The sequence below is a fragment of the Ascidiella aspersa genome, chromosome 9 (genome assembly GCF_963924565.1).
Source record: "Ascidiella aspersa chromosome 9, kaAscAspe10.2, whole genome shotgun sequence".
Classification (NCBI taxonomy): Eukaryota; Metazoa; Chordata; class Ascidiacea; order Phlebobranchia; family Ascidiidae; genus Ascidiella; species Ascidiella aspersa.
The window spans coordinates 2,608,666-2,627,559 of record NC_139455.1 but is presented as its reverse complement, the minus strand read 5'-3'; the positions used below and the strand labels follow the sequence as shown (position 1 = coordinate 2,627,559).

General features: G+C 36.6%; 1 protein-coding gene across 1 annotated transcript in view; it reads right to left on the bottom strand.

Moving 5' to 3' along the window:
• Positions 1-18,894, bottom strand: part of LOC146131867 (electroneutral sodium bicarbonate exchanger 1-like) — a 65,197-nt gene that overhangs the window by 33,762 nt on the left and 12,541 nt on the right. The gene's annotated exons all lie outside the window — the stretch shown is intronic.

Below are 18,894 nucleotides of genomic sequence, written 5' to 3'. Positions count from 1 at the left end.
AGCATCATTGATCGACAAATTCGGTTTGTCTGTGATGGCTTTCGGTGCACATGCGTCTGATACGATTAAACAATTAGACAAAAAAGAAATTGGTTTGATTTCTGACTGGTCGACAGACCATGGCTTTAGGGTTCCGGGTTGAATTTGTGGCCGTCCTTGGGGACGTTGGATTTTGACAGCGCGGAAAATGTCATTTTGTAGCTAGACGGAAGCAAATTGGGTGACGACCAGACTTATCGATTTTCGTCGCATAATAGATGTTTTAATTTGGGCGTGGAAGCTAAGGTTCAGCTCAAAATCGATTCACGAACGAAATTAGCTCAATTTTTTTGTTTTTTTTTCAATATAGCCGAAATTGAATTTTTTGTTTTTACTTCAAAATGGCCTTCTTAGTCAGAATTGCAGGTTTTAAAAATCTGTGTATTTTAAACCATCAAAATAGAATTTTTCTCAAAATACACATTAAACGTAAAAAAGAAATAAAAAATAATTTTTGGTTTTATTCTGATAGCAACATAACTATATAAATTCCAATTTGATGTTAAACTTGGGTAAACCATGCACGGATCTGTAATATGCCTAATCATAATGAATTTCAAAGCCAAATAGATCGAGTAGATCGACGTCATATTGGTAAAGACGTTTCGATACGAACTTGTATCATCATAATGAGTTTACGTGAAACTCGGTTGCAAAACTTTCCTTTCGCGAAAGCGCGTCACAATAATAGCGTGAGAAAAAAAAACGTGGGCTGCGCACGTACTTTCTCAGTGTTTAGAATAGCCATAGTGACGTAACAGAGCCGATTCGAATCAGCCGTGACAATGCGTATTCTGATACGCCTATTCAAATCAAAACATCGACAGTATCAGTATGAGTGAACACACCTAGTTTTGCATACAACCATTAATAAGAAACAAAATATAACCACAGGCTAAAGTCTGGAAAACCCCGTTTTGCATAGAGACAAGTAATTACCTTTATTCAATGTTGTTTTTTTCTCGAAAATATTTAATCAAAGGCTAAATATAGCTGATACAGTTTCAAAAACATCCAGTTGAACATACAAACAATAAATTGATTTTGACTGACGTTTTTTCGGTAAATATAACACAGACTGCAGATAAATACTGTCATGAAAATTTTTTTTTTACCCACAAAGAACAATCCTAGGCGTATAGAAAAAAGTGGTTAAAAATCAAAAAAATTTGGGATGCAAACAAAAAAGCAGAAGATCACAGTTTTCCACAAAATGCAAACATATAGCAAGTCCCGTCTCACTCTCAATAAAAAAAAAACAGGTTTCCACACAACCCGATAGACTTTGGCTGACATATTTTGCCGCAAAATATAATCACAAGCTACAGATAAGAGATACTATCTGGGCGATAATAAATAGAGTTCGATAGATCAATAGACTGATGTTTCAAACAAAAGATCCCGCATATATCAGAGTTAAATTTATCAGGGCTCCAATCTGAATGTGATATTTATGATTTAGCTGCTCGGTATAACTCAAAACAAAACGGGAGTGTTGGATATTTTCAACGGGCATAACGATCCTTACAGAGAAAAACAGCTGTAAGAAACACACATTGGTTAAAGTTATAGAATTTTAAAACTGTGAAAGCAAACCATGCTTATTTTAATTTTCATGTGTAAAAAAATAAAGTCAGACGGTAATAAGGCTTTGTAGGAAATGCTCTTTTAACAAATATCGCACAAAAAATACACAATTGCCGTTTAAATCGAATTTAAAGTAATATAAATCTTCTTATATTGTCCACAGGAAATTCCTTTAACACTAAAAGAGTAGCAAAAACAACGCGAATCGAAGTAGGCCGTTGTAGTTTCAAGTAGAAAAGTCAAAAGGCCAATAGACCCAAAGTGGAGTCAGCTGTTTTAACTGCACAGTGCAGAGCCAACCGGTCCTGCTGCAATCGGCATAACCCAGGTACCACAACAAAACAAAACGCGTGCAATCTAATCGTGTGCACCGCACAGCCCGTGTTTATTGGAAGTGTAGATCACGCCAATGCACGCACGCACTTTAAACTCTGCAGAGGTTCAAAGCGTGGTTTTACTGAAATTTGTAGCGATTTCACGTACAGACCAAGCTACGGACTTTTAAAGGTTTTTGTCAATAGAACCACAGAATTCTGGGTTGGGGGTTAGACCAGTAATGGGGCTTGGTTTTTGGTTTAAAACCAGCGTTTCTCAATCGTAAAAGGTTTAGAACCAATCCTATATAACATTAGTATAAAAAAAGTTAACAAAGCCCACTTCATAACTGGATTTTTTTTTCATTTTAAGGTCACATGATAAGTTTTTTAAATAAGTCTAAAACTATTTACGCACTTTGACGTATTCAACTCTGCAGCTAAACTCGACAAGGTTCAAAGCGTGGTTTGACATTCGTAGCGATTTCATGAACTGTTAAAGCACGACAATGACTTTTAAGGGCTTCGTTTCATATTTGAAGTGGGGCATTTTAGAGATGCAATTGCGAGCAAACGACATTTCACAGATAGGATTTTTGTTCATAGAATGAAAGGTTGGGGGTTAGACCAGACATGGGGCTTGGCTATTGGCTTAAGACCAGCGTTTCTTAATCGTAAAAGGTTGAGAACCATTATTACAAAACATTAGTATATAAAAGTTAACAAAGCAATTTTCATAACTGAATTTATTTTTGTTTTTAGGCCACACAATATGGAAACAAAACAATTGATTGCCTCGAGAAAAAAATAGTATTTCACTAATGCACGGTTGCGTAAAGAATCTGTTTTGAAACATGTTCTGCTGTTTTTTGTTCTAAACCTACTTTATTTGTTTTTTATTCTTTCGTGCACACTTATCAAGCCACATAATCGTTGTTCAACGAAAATGGGCCACAAAAGAAAAAAGGTTTAAAGCCCCTGCACCGGACACATACTGACCGGAAGCCAGATAACTGCACTAAAGCCGCCAGTGGGAAAAAGGCGACAAAATTGTGTTAGCCGGCGTAGTGCGTTAATGAGGAGAACGGATTAAGGCGATATAGCGGCGATGGAACGGCGCTGTTTAGCTGTTGGGCGGATTAAGTACAGCGCGGTTGGAGCGGGGCGTTGATCCGGCTTAACTTGATACACAATTGGCTTCGCCATAGCGGTTTTATTGGCTTGGCATGGCCTGTGACTGATTCTGGTTTAAGTACAACCCGCGGGTGGCTGGTTATGAGAGATTTAGCGTTTTTTTTTGCGTATTTGCGGAATGTCAAGCGAGTTTTTTTTGCGGTGTGAATGCAGGTCAAACGGGTTTGTCCGTTTACTTTTTAGAAGAAAACTGTTAAAAAAAATAAAAAAATTAAACACGTTTAAACAAGACCCAAATAAATCAAGCCAAACATATTCGGAAATATTTACTTCCTACTTCTGTATGAAATATTTATTCAATTTAAAACGTTAATACCCATTTTTTGCTTTTTCCTTCATAGAAATATTTTTTTTAATTAATATTCATACATAGTGTGTTCTTTTTAAGGTGTTTTGGGGGACCGAAACGGAATTTCTCCAGCGGTTTCCCAAATTTTGTATTTGAATGAAACACTTGCGGTCTCTTAAAACTACTTAGCGGTCACCCAAACCAAACCTTAAAAAAAAGCTGTCCATACACAGGGTTTAAATAATTCGGGCGTAATCCAAAAATGTCAAACGGGTTTGTACAATATTTTCTTTGAGAAAATTGTTTAAACATGTTTTGAGATAAAAGAAAATAAAATTAACAAAGATAGATTCGAAATATTCACAAAATACACCCACTTCTATACGGGCTTTGATAATTCCACTTTAATCGTTAAATTCATTTTTCATTTTTTTAAGAACAATAAACATGGGTAATTTTGGCGTCAGCGAAAAATTTCAAACAAGTTTTTTTTTTGGTCGCATCGAACTTAGGTCAAACAGGTTTGTCCAGAAATTACGAGTTTTTAGAAAGAATGCGTCGAAAAATGGTTACCAGGAATTGAGCGCTTCTCCTGAACATGCGCCGCCTTATTTGTTTGTCTATTTATTGCCGCCTCGAGTTTTAGTAACTCCACCTTTAAACCGCAATTTATTAGCGACTTTCGACGTTGAGCGGTGAAAATTGAAACACGAAAACGTCAATTTCTGCGGCAAAAAACCGGCTGAACAGTCGAATAAAATATAACCCTAAATCAGGGGATCTTAAAACTGCTTTTTTATCGCGGGACCCCCCACTTTTTTTTGCTTAGCGTGGACCACGGTTGGCAAGCAATTTTCAGACATGACGTAATAAAATACCGTAATAATACAAATACATTTAGAAATATCAAAATACTCTAGCAAAGCTAGCAATTCAGGACAGACACAATAAACATATCTTAAAAGATATATACATTTCGCCAATCAAGGCATCGTCAGTATATATTAATTTCGATTTTCTCAATTGCTAGCTTTGCTAGAGTATTTTGTATAAATTCAAGAAATATGATAAAAATAAATTTAAGAATTCCCCTGATTTCGGTTAAAAAATGCGAAATGGAGTCTAAATACATTTAGTGCACTCCGTTTTATGTTTATATATATATCTTTTAAGATCTGTTTATTGTGTCTGTCCTGAATTGCTAGCTTTGCTATTTTGCTGTTTCTGATCAGGAATTAATGTCGACATTTATCTTGCAAGGGTCAAGGTAATTTCTATTATATTCACATATGCAGTGCACACTTAAGAAATGCGCTGATTCGGCCAGAGTTTACATTTAGTGTATAACCGTTATATTTTTAATTGAACTCTTTAAAAAAAATTAATAACTTTTTAAATACACACTAATATTTACATTAGATCGTCATGGACCCCTAGAACTAGTTCACGGACCCCAGTTTAAGAACCCCTGCCCTGAACAGTGTTTGAAAAAACAACGACCGCCTTGATAATTTCGCATTGTGTTGACATTCCAAAAACACAATATGTACTATTGACGTCATAATGGTTGAAGGTTGTAATTAGAACGGTTTCAAAGGTGAGGATTGTTTGAATCTTTCGAACGGTTTAAATTAATACCACTTGTTTGTCAAATAAATAAAAGAGGTAATTTTTTTAGTAATTTTGACGTTAAGCGCTGAAACTTAGGTGACCGCTGATAGCTTTAATCGTTTTACGACCGGCCAAAGTTGAACATTTTTGCCCCGAAGGATTATCACTCATTACTGAGGGACACTTGTTTTATAATAAAAGGAAAACCTGTTTTTCTTTCAGCGCGGTACTTTTAAAAGCGTCCTAGCAATTTTAAGTCGCATGCAGATACGTCCTAGCGTAAATTTCTATGCAAAAAGGGTTTTAAGGAGTACATTTCAGAAAGGTTTTGGGGTATTTTTTGGGTGGTACTTTTTTTGGGTTTATTTCCATCAAAATAAAGTTCACCCCTAAATAAAAAGAACAGCTAAAAGTGAAACTGAAAATCATACTGTTGTGCAATTTCTTATATTTTACATAGATATTAATAAAGTGGAGGTGATCAAAGAGTTAAAAGGTGACCACCGTGATCGTGTCTATAATTTAAACAAGTATTAAAATGAGTTTTTCAGTCCTTACAATTTTATTATTGTTCAAGCGTTCTTATAAAACAATTTGTATTGTTGACGTCATACCAGATGGATTGTTTTCCTTTTTAGCACAAAACTTTAAAGATTATTAGTTTGGCTTAGATTTCAAACATGATTTGCAGGTGAAATCGAGTTGTTTAGTCAAGATTTTCGTTTTACGTTCAAAAGTTACTTTCGTCCATTAATTTACTGCGTATTTTCCTTTCGGCATTATTTCCCAGTTAATTGACACACGTTAAAAAAATACCACGGCCCCTTTAATTAGCGAGGCGTGACAAAGGAAGCACATTATGTAACGCGAACTTTAACCTTTCACGGTTGGACAGCAAGTGCTGTAAAAATCCAAAGCACAAGAAATGCAGTGTTCCCAGCAACTCAAGCGACTGACTGCAAAGAACAACCAGCTATTGGCACCAAGATGCCGGCTCTCTGCACTCAAAGGATGGTGATAAATAGAGCAGAAAGGGCGCTTCTATCAAGGTCAAGGGCGTACATAAATAGACCAGCACATTGTTTTTACCGCGAGCCATTGCTAGATGACTTAGGCAACTATATTCGACTAATTAGAGCGAAGTGCCGCTGATTCTAATGCTAATCTAATTAGCGTGTTGCTGGTAGGTTCTATTTTTAGTTTTAATCTAATTTTAGAATTTTTTCGAAAATATAATTTTGTCTTTTTTTCAGCTTCTCAACGGGAATAAGTTTCTATTTATGCAAGTGGACCATAGATACAGACTAAAAAGTGCAAACCTTGTTAAACAAATCTTTACCATTGACAAACTTATGAGTGAAAAAAAAGCAATTTTATCCAAATTCATTGTGAAAAACAACGTAATTCTAGTTATTTTAGTTGAATGTTTTTTTTCGACATCTTTATTAAAAAATTCAGTCAAATTTGAGGAACGGATAACCTTCAATTTTAATTCTAATCTTTTTAAAAAAAGCCCAAGTCTGCTCGCAAGAGGGTTTACAGTAGACAGGTTGAGCATAAAAAAAAACTGAAAAAGCGGTTGCGGGTAAGAGCCGACGTACTCGTGTAACCTAATATAGCGAAAACTTTGTACCCTGCGCCTCACTGACTAAAAGACAACAAAGGCGGCATTGAGAGAAAGGCAGCTTAAGCAAGAAACGCAATTTTTTGCCAGCTCGGCAGCTCTAAGGGTTTCCCGTTCTGTTTTGCGCGTTAAAAACGCACGTGATTTTGATTTCGAGCATTTTCAGGTGTGCTTTCCGTAATTTATTACATAACCTGGACACGCCCTCCCGCCCTGCTCTCTGATTGGACGAGCGCTAGGCTGCTTCGTAAGCACTCCACTAATTAGGAGACGATTTATTGCTTACTGCAGCGGTTGTTCAGCTAGTTTTAGCTTGCGGTACAGTGAGGAAAATTCGCGATACCATTTTGTAAAATTTTTTTACCTTTTTTTTTTAAATATCGTTATATTATTATCACTTGCCAGTTTGCCTGGGCCTGTTGCTGTTTAAGCACAATACAGCTTGAATATCAACTTTTTACTCATCAAACAGACCCAGATATTGCAAGAAAATTGTAAATGAGGTTGTTGTGTTGTTTATTTTAATGCATTATTATAAACCTTCGTTTAGTGTTCCGCGAAGTCGTTTAGTGTTCCGCGAAGTAACTTTAATGCATAAAGTTCTCTGTTGCGCAAAAAAGGGGAAAAAAGGCTGATCTAATTCCAGTGTGCAATCTAGTCTTGCAAGCTTGCCTACTTGTGACTTTTCGTGGCACACTTGAGAATCTTTTAAGGTACACAGAGAATCACTGGTTTGGTGACTTACACACCAATGATGCGACAATATGACCTTTTCGGACGCGATATTGAAGCAGTAAGGGCCGGAGTTTCACAGGTATTCGTTTCGATTCCTGGCTAATGACATAATCAGAAAAAACCCGTATAATTAAGGCCCGAACAACTCAAAAGGGCACGCAGCGCACTAACCTTGATTTACCGATTAAAAACAATGCGAAACTCCGAGAATCTCAGTACTGAGTTCGAATCCCAGCCAAGGAGCATGTCGACTGAGCAACTTATAACGGTGGCGTAGCCTGAAGATTACACAAGAGAAAAGCAGAAATATTCTGCAAATTTCAGAACCGGGTTCGAACCCCGGTGAAGGGGCACATTGGCTGAGCAACTAATAACCGTGGCCTAAAGATTACACAAGAGCAAGGCAAATATATTTTCCAAATTTCAGACACGGGTTCGATAGGGGTTCCCTGAGAGGGTAACACACGGTGCTTTGCTAAGCAGTTTTGAAATGTCGTAGCTTTACCATCACGCAGAGAGCGCGTGTCATAAACATGTCAGTAATCTCTGCAAACAAGTCGACAGCAACTTGAGCTTGTATTTGACGTGTGAGGGCAAGTGCAAGAACATGGTGTTATACAAGGTGGATGTTTTCGGTAAGTTTTGGACTTGCGCAGCATTGCGATGATTCAGGAAAACGGTTGAAAAGAATTGCACATGGCAGTTTTGGGGGTTTTTTCAATGAAAATTATGCTTGTTGTTTAGAAGACTTGTAAACAGCAAATGAATAACATTTAAAATTTGCATCGACATAAAAACCTAAATAATCGAAAATAAAATATTTTTTTTAATATCAACGTTCAAATATAGAATCTGAAATCATTGTCAAAACTGTTCAACAAAGTTGTCCAATTACCAATTTGGGGTGATTATTACCAACAAGAACCACTGCTTTATATCATACTGTAGGCGGTGTATTAAAAGGATTTATCAAGTCACGCCTTGCAAGTTGACCATACACAACCACACAAAACTGTTTGGCCCGAAATCTTACGTTCACAAGCTTCAAAACAACTCGATGACAACGGGGATCTGTAAACCACCTTGTTGTGCTGAATACGCACGCGCGTTCCAGTTGGGAGAAATGACATTTTTTAAAGGCACATCAAGCAACACAGGTACCTTGGTTTTGTGTGACGTGCAAAAAGACCAAAACATTTGAGCAACAGTATTTTCCAAATAAACAAACAACTTTGGGTTAACAAATAGCGTACGTTTGCAACGAGGCAACTTATATTCAGATTGCCCCCCAAAAAGGAAAAAATGCCTAAAGACCAACGACCCAAAGTTGCCTTTTTTTAAAGAGCTTAGAAGATAAAAGGATTGCGAGAAATATATGAAAATTTATTTAGGACAGTGATTCAACTTTTAATAAAGATGAAAAGTCAGAATTTTGGTAAAAAGAACGATTTACGAAATGTTCTGAAATAATATGTTAATACAAAACTAGATTTACAACGGTACCCAGCATAAAACGTATTTGGGTTTTTCCCACCTGCGTTTTACCGCAAAAAAGCGGCCAAAGCAAAACCGCCTTTGTCGGATTATGGGATTAGAAAGAAAGAAAAAAAAACGTTTTAATAAATAAATAGATCAGTTATCGACGACGACGTTGTGCTTAACGAGAGCAATTATAAAACCACGGTAAGATGCGGCCAATTCAATAGCAAGTAAGCTAGCGCCCCAGGCCAACGTATATTTGCAGTTTTTGTGTGTCGCAAAGCAGCTTTAAGGTGGCTTTGGATGTCTTTCGGCGGCCAAATATCAACAAAGAAACAATCTATGTCGTTCTACCGCAGGATAATTGGCCAGTGGGTCGCTTTTGTTGTTTTTAGGCGGTCTAGTGGCGTTTAATTAGGTTTTTAACGCGGTCAATTGGGTGTTTATATTCATTCCCGATTTTTTCAAGTTACGTTTTCCCGTTTTTCCATGTTTTTCTGATGATTTGGAGTTTAGAAACTGCAATGGCAAAAATAGTGCTTTTTATTTCGTTATCCTGGCCGAGTTTAAAGTTTTGCACAAAAATTATCGGGAATTTGACATTTAGAAACTTCACTGCAAACCGTTGAAATATAAGCAAGAAGTTATCTGACTGGTTATTATATGTTGTAAATTATAAAAATAAAAGAATATAAATCAGAAAACCAAAAAAATAATAATAAATAAGACCAAAAAATTAGGGTTGAGTCCTATTCAAATATGGGAGAAACTTTGGAAAACGAAACTTTTCAAAAATGTTCGAAATCTTAATAACCCTAGTTTTAAAAAAAAAGCCTCGAAAAGTATTCTCTGAGAGCTGTTAAGACTATTTTTGCTGAGCCGGAGACTCTAGTCTAGTCTAGTGTGTGACCACACTTGCATAACGAACTGTGGTTACATAACAACGGTTTTTTGGGATAGGCTGGTTTTAATTTTGGGCGCACCAATTCCCAAAAAAACACAATGATTAAATGGAAACTTAAAAATGACCAAATGATCGTAAAACCATGGAGCATAATGGTTGGAGGTTGTAGTAAAACGTAGTACTAATAATATCAAAGCCCATTCAAAAGTAGGTGGAATTTAAATGATTTGAATATCTCTTTATTAATTTTCGGGTAATGTTGAAATTGAACAAAGAGTTATTCGAAAAAATTAAAATGCTCCCTACTTCTGTATGAGCTTTGAGTCTTTGATATTCTGGCTACAACCTTCAACCAGCTAAGTAATTAACTTGCAGGTTAGAGTAAAGCCCAATTACATCAAGTGTGTTTACGTGACAAGTTTTTGTCGCAGATCAAGGAAGCGATCATTTAAATCCGCGTCTAGACATTACAAGCAACCACGCGCAAATGCAAAGGCAGTGATTTTTAACCTATGTTCCGCTGAACACTAATGTAGTATTTGTTTTATAAAAGTATAGATAATAATTGATTATCCACTACCACCGGTTGAATATTACATCGTAATTTGTTTTTTTTTTCTTAATTTGATTGTTTTTTTTCGTTTACGTAGTTTGTTTAAATAGAATGGTAATTGCGTGTGCCTGTTACCGCCATAAACAAAACTGAAAGTGAATAAATTGTTGTTATATATAAATAATATTGTTTTTGCAGTACTGACTGTAGTTACACGTACAATGTACATTAAAGCCCATAGGGGGAAGTAGGTTGCAGTTTAAAGTCTAGATTAGACAGCAGAAATTGGCAATTAGCCGGCGCAGAGTACACTGGCTTTTCAACCCGGAGATTCGAGTTTAAACCTCTCTCGACAGAATGATTAGGGCGATACGCCGGCCTATCCAGCTCACAGCCACGTTATAACATCACAGAGCAACGCAAAAGCAACAACACTGCGGTCGTAGGTATGCCGTTGTTGGCCTAAGAAAGCAACACACAGACAGGGGTGGGGACCGAAATAGCGGGAAGTTAAACAGTAGGACGGCTGAACGAAACTCGATTTGCGTTTCGGTCCAATGCCGCTTCCGTTCGTTTTGCATCTTAACTGCTTTTAATTGGTCGCGAGGAAATTTTCGGCGAATTTGTGGCATGTTGACCCTAAAGCACCGTTGATGTGCGTTTGGGAAAGGTTTTTGGTCTTTTTAAACGAAAACCGGCGTTACTTTTTCATTTTTGCAGGTTATTTGGGGTCATTTAAATTGAGTTGTTTACCATAAAAAAAAGAAAACACAAAATATATACATGTTTAAAATTGCCTTTTTTTAGTTTTTTTGCACAACATATTGGTTTATCAAAAATTATGGCTCCTTTTTAACAACTACGAAAATCTTAGCGCGCATAAAGCTTAGATCTATTACTCGAATATATTATTCAAAAATTATTTTTTGCATAATGTTGAAATCATTTTTTCACAAAGCAAAATATACTTCAATCATTTTCGGGACCAACTTAACGCTATTTCCCAATTAATTTAGTCGCCCTGTTGTAAAACTTTGATAAAAAAAGGCCAGATTGAAGCTACGTGATCACTTAAAAGGCAAAAACAGCCTCAATCGTTTGGCGGTGAACAAAACAGGCTTAAGAACGCCCAATTGCCACTTTGGCGGGTGATTCGCGGTATTTCGATAGCTTGTAGATGTACAGGGGGTAGGGGGGTGTGTTCGCTACAAGCCAATCTAACACTGTATCTCCCTGTGTATATTGATCGGCTGATAAAACCTGGGCGAGATAGCGATATGCTACTTTATGGCAAACAACTATGGGTTTTCGAGTTTTTTTTGGCTGTGACAATGATACTTAAGGAGTATACTGTTGCTGCCAGGCATTTAGCGCACAAATGTTGCCCAAAACGCTTATTTTCGGGTTTGAATATTAATAATTGTAAATTATTAAACTTACTGTTTCGAGCACCTATACAGGAAATCTTCGCCAGCGCATTTATTTATTTTTCGTCCAGTTGCAAGTTCAACGTCCTGGTGGAGATCTCTACGTTTATTATCCCCTCACTTGTGACTTGGAAAGCATTTTTTACGAAAACTACAGCGATTTTTAAGATGAAATTTGGAAATTCCTGATGCTCAGTGCGTCGCAAGTTGTATAAATATTTCCAAGTCGTGACAAGAAACAAATTGAGAGCCGCTGCTCTAGATATTTCAAAATGCGTCAACGGATCTAGATTAAAATTACGACTGCGTCAACGCGTCCAACGCGAAGCGTAAAAATGCGTAAAATCTAAAACTTGAATAAATAACATTCTGACACGTACGGGCGAAAGATGGACGTGAACGTGTGTTGCTCTTTCAGCAATATATAAAATTTTCGAGGTTGCCACACACACACACGAGAACGAGTAAGTTCATTGCGCCGACCACGAAAACAGCCAGTTTCTTCGATCGAATCGCGATAAAAAGCGCTGCTTTATGACGTCATAGAGACGACGTCGAACAGCGATTTTTGAGATCGCGGTCCGACAAGGACGAAATATGTCAGATTGTCGAACAGGGCGATGTTTTTATAATTTAAAATTCATTTCACGCGTCTTAGTTTGAAAATGAGTAGAAACATAAAAACTCCCGTGAAAAAATTCGGCCAAAACGATCTTTTGATAAAAACAGAGTTTTATTTGTTTATATACGCGTCAGCGAAACAGTGATCGACAAGCAGAAACCTGCTGCCAATGGTTTCGGATTCCATAAAGATACGACGTTTTATTTGATGAAAAAGTTTGATTTCAAACTTCAAAGTATAAGTAGGACTTTACAAATAAAAATAAGTAAACAAGCCCGCATGATTTGCAAGAGCAAAACCTCAAAACAGTGATTCTTAAACTGCTCTTTTAAAGTTTGTTGGATTTGCGACGTACCAATTCGTGGGCGAAAGCCAATGTATTATATTGTTAGGTGAACAATCCATTGCGATGGATACGGAACTGAATGCCTTATGCGACGCCCTGCAAACGACGTCGCGACGCACAGTTTAAATACTTTCCCCTTAAAAGGTAAAATATTTCTTAAAAATGTATCAGGTCATTTAGAAAAAAGGCGGGGTACTTTCCCAGAGCCATAGGTGTATGTATCGCCAGATTTCCAGAAATAAACAAAAACATGTTTTTTGCTGGTTATAATCCGACATGCAATGCGACGAGGCAAGTTATCCATTTCTGGAAGCAGCGTGAAGCCATGCGTCATAATCAGCGTTGGTCGACGTCACAAAGAGATCAGTGTGACGCGAAATTTTGTGTGTTGACCAAGCCGAGACGTAATTAGCAGGAAATCGCCGGTTTTCGCACTGTGGTGTTGTTAATACGCGAATACGCCAGTGCGGACTGACAAAGGATATAACAACGGAATGAGTTGTGAAGTTGGGATTTGTGATATGTGGTATTTTATTCTGACACCGACACACGTTTTTTTAGGCAAGATTAGCCTAAACCAGTGATTTTCAACCTTTTTAATAACCGACCCAAAATTACATACAAAATGAAATCAGCATATACATGCGCAGGTTTTTTTTTAAGGTTTGGTTTGGGTGACCGCTAAGTAGTTTTAAGAGACCGCAAGTGTTTCATTTCAATACCAAAAAGTTGCAAGTCCAAAATTTGGGAAACCGCTGGAGAAATTTGCTGGACCGTTTCGGTCCCCCAAAACACCTTAAAAAAACACTGTATGCGACCCGACCTTAGTTTTTAAAACTTATTACACGAGCAATTAAATACTAAGCTTAATTAAGATAAATAGAACTTAAAGAACTGTGGCGCTACACATTCAGAAAATTAGATGTTTAAATTAACACATGGCTTTAACGTTGCCACATGAAACACGAGACAGTGACAGGCAGTATGTTGGCACCCGTCAGTAGGGACCCGTTTACAATTGAAAATATATCGGAACCGACTTGGTCATTAAATATTCACGAGGAAGACGGGGACTCAACAGTCAACATGCTTCAAAAAGTCGAGGTGAACTATTTTTGTCACACGCAATATGGAGAGACTCAATGCCGAACTTTGAAATCCCATTATCACCGGAAAAAATGAAATCCCGAATAAGACTAAACTGGAGTTTAGGCCTAATTCTATGCTATATATTACTGTGTGTTTGTTAATATTATGTCATTATGGTATTAAGGATAGTAGCGCTTTAGACATTGCCTGAAAGATCTGGTTGTGTTATCCCAGGGTTTTTTTAAGGTTTGGTTTGGGTGACCGCTAAGTAGTTTTAAGAGACCGCAAGTGTTTCATTTAAATACCAAAAAGTTGCAAGTCCAAAATTTGGGAAACCGCTGGAGAAACACATTAAAAAAACACTGGTGTGATCCCATATTGGTGGCAGTCAAAACCAATCGTATACATGTGGGCCATGAATGAACCATGGCACTTAATAATAATAAAACATTTTTTTACGACAAATTGTATTAAAACCTTGACAAGCTTTCGCACAACTGTGCTTTATTAGATCAAAGTAGAAAATGAAGTACGGTTGTTCGTAAGCTACAAGGTTATAATACAATTTGTCGTTAAGACTTACAAGTACCTGATTTACAGCTAAGAAAGAGAGAAATACTAATATGATCACGTGTCATGATAAGATTAAAAATCCTCAATTCTTCAAAACAAAAGTTACTCGACCGATATAAACAAAAAATGTTTTTTTAATCATTTACATTACAGCTGCCTCTTTTAACAAATCGTACACAAATAAAAATAGAAGGACAAAGAACGGAACACACATTAACCCACGTGTCATCATGACAAAGAGAGAAGTCCGCATTTCAAATGAAATCAAGCGATAGTTGATCTATGTGTTTGAATATTGAAATGTTTACGACGTGTTATGTAGTAAGAATATCAAAGCCCATACAGAAGTACGTATAACTTTGAACGTTTCATATATCTCTTTATTTATTTTCAACACCAATGTTCATAAGTGTGGTGAAGTTTTTACGTATTACGTAGTAAGAATATTGAAGCCCATACAGAAGTAGGTAGCATTTTGAACGTTCCGAATTTGCCAACATCTGATTTTAAAATAAATAAAGAGATGTTCAACGTTCAAAATGCTACCTCTATATGGGCTTTGTTATTCTTACTACAACCTCCAACCATTAAGCTTTAAAGTTTTTCATCATGACAATGAAAAAAACGAAACCGCGAGTTTCTCTTCTTTGTGTGGTAAATTGTTTACGTGCTGTGTTATAAGAATATCGAAGTTTCGTGAAAGGTTCGAAATGCTACCTACTTCTGTTTGGGCTTTGATATTCTTACCACGTCGTACTAACGACGTACTGCTTTCATCATGACAATGAAAAAGCCACCAGTCTAATGTCAAAGCAAATGATTGCTCCACTTTGTATGTTGATTTGCTTACGTGCTGTGCGGGCTTCGGATGTCACATGCTGTGGCAGGTTTATGGAAAGGACAACGCCATCTATTCGAGTAATCGTGAGTACAAACGTGATGGCGCATTTCAACAGAACGTCACATTTGTTTTTTGCAAATCACGCAACATTATGAATCACGGTTCTTTAACTGCGGTTACTCGTTTCCTAAACTGTTAATTACGTCCTTTTTAGGGGGTTGTTTCTTGTTTTAATTTAAGTTGTTTAGATATTAATAGATCCAACATCCGCGAATTTGTTGGTTTATTTTGCCTAAGTTTCTTAAATATATATAGGTTTATAACCAAATATGTATATTATTGAGTTCTTATCTGTTGGTAACCTTACCTAAAACTACGGAAGAGGGTAAATGAAATATTCTGTTTTTTTGTCACAGTTACACTAATAATAATGGTAACTTAATTCGCTTATTTTGTTTAAAAATAGGTTTTTAAACATGTTAACGCTACGACCTACTACGCTTCTAAAAGAAGAAACGAAGCCAAGACGTTTTTTGCTACGTTCGGTTCAAAACTGTGGTATACAAAATTATTAATTATTTGTTAAAAAATGAACCACGGAAAACAAGGTTAAAAAGCACTGCTCCAAACTATTGAGATAATCACGACAAAAAAGTATTTTCTCCGAGTTCGGTAAAATCCATTCAAGTTTGCCAAACAAGCGTTTAAGTTTGGGAAAAGCTAAAAGACGGACTCCGGCGTATTTCAGTTACCACAATAGCGGTTCGGAGTTCGTGAATAATGCATTAATTGCGACAGAAGGTTTCACAACAAATCAACCGCAACTAGCCACTTCAAAGAAATGAGCCAAATTTTCTTAATAAATTCAAGCATTTCTTTTCAGATAAAAAACTCAGGAAACTTGACATTTGATTCCGACACAATACCAAATGACGTCAATGATTTGCTTGCAAAAGCAAATTAGATAAAATTGATATGTTTAACGGTAGTTTATCCAGGTTATTTTGTCCAAATTTGCTTCTTTTTTTCAGTTTATTAGGTCAAGATTTGAAGTTAAGTTACCTCCAGTTGTTAATCTACGAGTTTTTTTGATAAGTTTACTTTTCAAGGAAGAAATCACTGTGTTGGAGCGCAAATCATGGCAGAAATTTGGATCGGCATCGATACCACCCTAGTATCGGGCAAGTAACGATACTTTCACTTGGCACCGGGTATCGGGTATCGCCAACGATCCGATATTATCGGACATTCAAAATAATACAATTCATTAGTTTTGGGTGGGAACCATTTTTTTCATTGGGTTTGCAAACCGAGCGTTTTAGATTGCAATGAGAAATACGAGTATTATGCACAATGCTGCGAACTTTGAAGTTCCGGGTTTCCAAAATATGCTAATAAATCACGCTGAGCAAACACGAAAAATTCAATAAAAACCACCAAATCGATCATTGCTTAGACACGCGCAAACATTGACCTTGGCGTTACCACAATGCGCTTTAGAAGACGTTTCAGCAACTAGAACCCGTAGGGATTACCGTAACAGACTTGGACGCCCAGAATTTTTTCGTTTTTTTTATGAGATTAGATTTGTATTCAAGGCTTTTCAGTTTTCCTAAATTAAATAGGGTCAAAATTACCGACCTTACGAAAACTGAAAATTAAGCAAAACCTGAACCTAGAATTACTTAAAAACGTTTTTTTTTACCTCAGAAAGCAAAAATTAGTACACCAAGATTGGCACTTTCCAGGCTGTTTTTTTTTCACTTAAAAACTTAATACGACCCAAAAACTGAAAAAACCCCATTAAAACAGCGTATTTAGTATGAAACGGTTTGGAAATAGAATTTGGGACACGCAAGCAATCACGAATTAGGTTGGAATCACGAATTAGGTTGGAATTACGCCCTAATTTGTAGAAATAAGGAACTAGAATGTTCTAGTTGTGCAAGTCTTACGGTACTTTTAAAAAAAACACAAGCTGTCTATTTTAAAAATTTGCCGGCAAAGTCTGTTGACGGCCGCGACAGAAAATCCTGTTGTATAAAGGAGTGGGCGGGGTCGCTAATGAGTTCATTGCAGCCGTAGAGAGTCAAGGGCGCTAATTAAGTTAGGCACTCTGTCTACCGCTGGGGGCGCCCGCGGGCATAATTGGCGGTCTTGGCTTTGGTCGTTTAAATTGAAGTCCGACCTGCAAGGCGTATGTATTCACAGTATTCACACTCTTCGCTACAATTGTTGCCAGTCGCGAAATCTTTGTGCTGTTGTCACCTTTCCAAGCGTGAGAGATTTTTAAACTTGTGGGAAGCTGCTGGTTTGGAACACTCAGTTAACAAGCTTGGGTATGGAAATACAAAAACAAGGTTGCCGCATAATTTTAGGAAAAAAGATCTTTCAAAGATAATTTTTCTAGCTTTTAAAAGAATAAAAACGCTCGACCTTTTTTAATAATTCAAAAACAAAAGAATGTCCAAGGCCATTACAACAACTAAAAAAATGTTTTACTATGTATGGCAGTTTCTAAACACATAACTGACAAAAGAGAAATTCAAAGACTTCTGGAAAGACATGAGGTTTTTAAATACTTTTCAATACGCATAATAATTAAAAGATGTCCAAAAACTTTTAAAGATTCAAAGACTTATTCAAAGACTAAACGAAGCTATGAGAAATAATACATCCTTGAATTAGTCACACCTGTTTTGCATTTAGGAAAAAAACTGCAATCTATTTATCCTTTGTGTTATCATAATAAAAATTCAGGGTGGCATTACAACATAACACATGCCTTGAAGTCATACAAGGCAAGGTTTTGAAAACTGTATGCTGTATTGCTGTTGCATTGCAACTAACGATACTGGAGAACAGGGTTTTTTTAAGGTTTGGTTTGGGTGACCGCTAAGTAGTTTTAAGAGACCGCAAGTGTTTCAATTAAATACCAAAAAGTTGCAAGTCCAAAATTTGGGAAACCGCTGGAGAATTTTTCCCCAAAACACCTTAAAACACTGCTGGAGAACACCATCATCCAAATACAGTAGAGAATAATAAGACAATAATGTTAGACAAAACAAGTCAATAAGACAAAATTAAACAAATTACTTTTGCAAATGTGGAACTTAATCGCACAACACTAGGAAAAATAAGCGTCTACAAAAAGTTATTACTTAAACCTGTCAGCCACGCTTCAAAAATGTTTTCTCAGTGTTTTTATTAGTTTACCCAAATTTGGGCAGCAGGAAATATAATAAAAATACATTTAACTAAAATCAGGCGATGTAAGTAATTTGTTACCCAAGCTGCAATTGAATATGACTAAATTGTTATTACATAACCGTGAGAATCATTGAATCATTATTCAATAACCAATTTAACCTAATTCAGTTGACAGTTAGTGAAATGGATGACAAAGCAAAAACTCGCTGAAGACAAAGCAAAAACTCGCTGAATGCACAACTACACTAAAGGTACTTTACTGTGATCAAACAAGCAAATAGATCAAATTAAAAATGTTCAAATCGTAAGCCACGGCTGAAATTCCTATATTAACATGGTGTCAGTGCTGATATCGCCCTAGTATCGGACAAGTACAGATACCCTCACTTAGCATAAGGTATCAGCTCAAATCCGATATTACCGGACATCCGTAAAACAATTTATTAGTTTTGGGTAG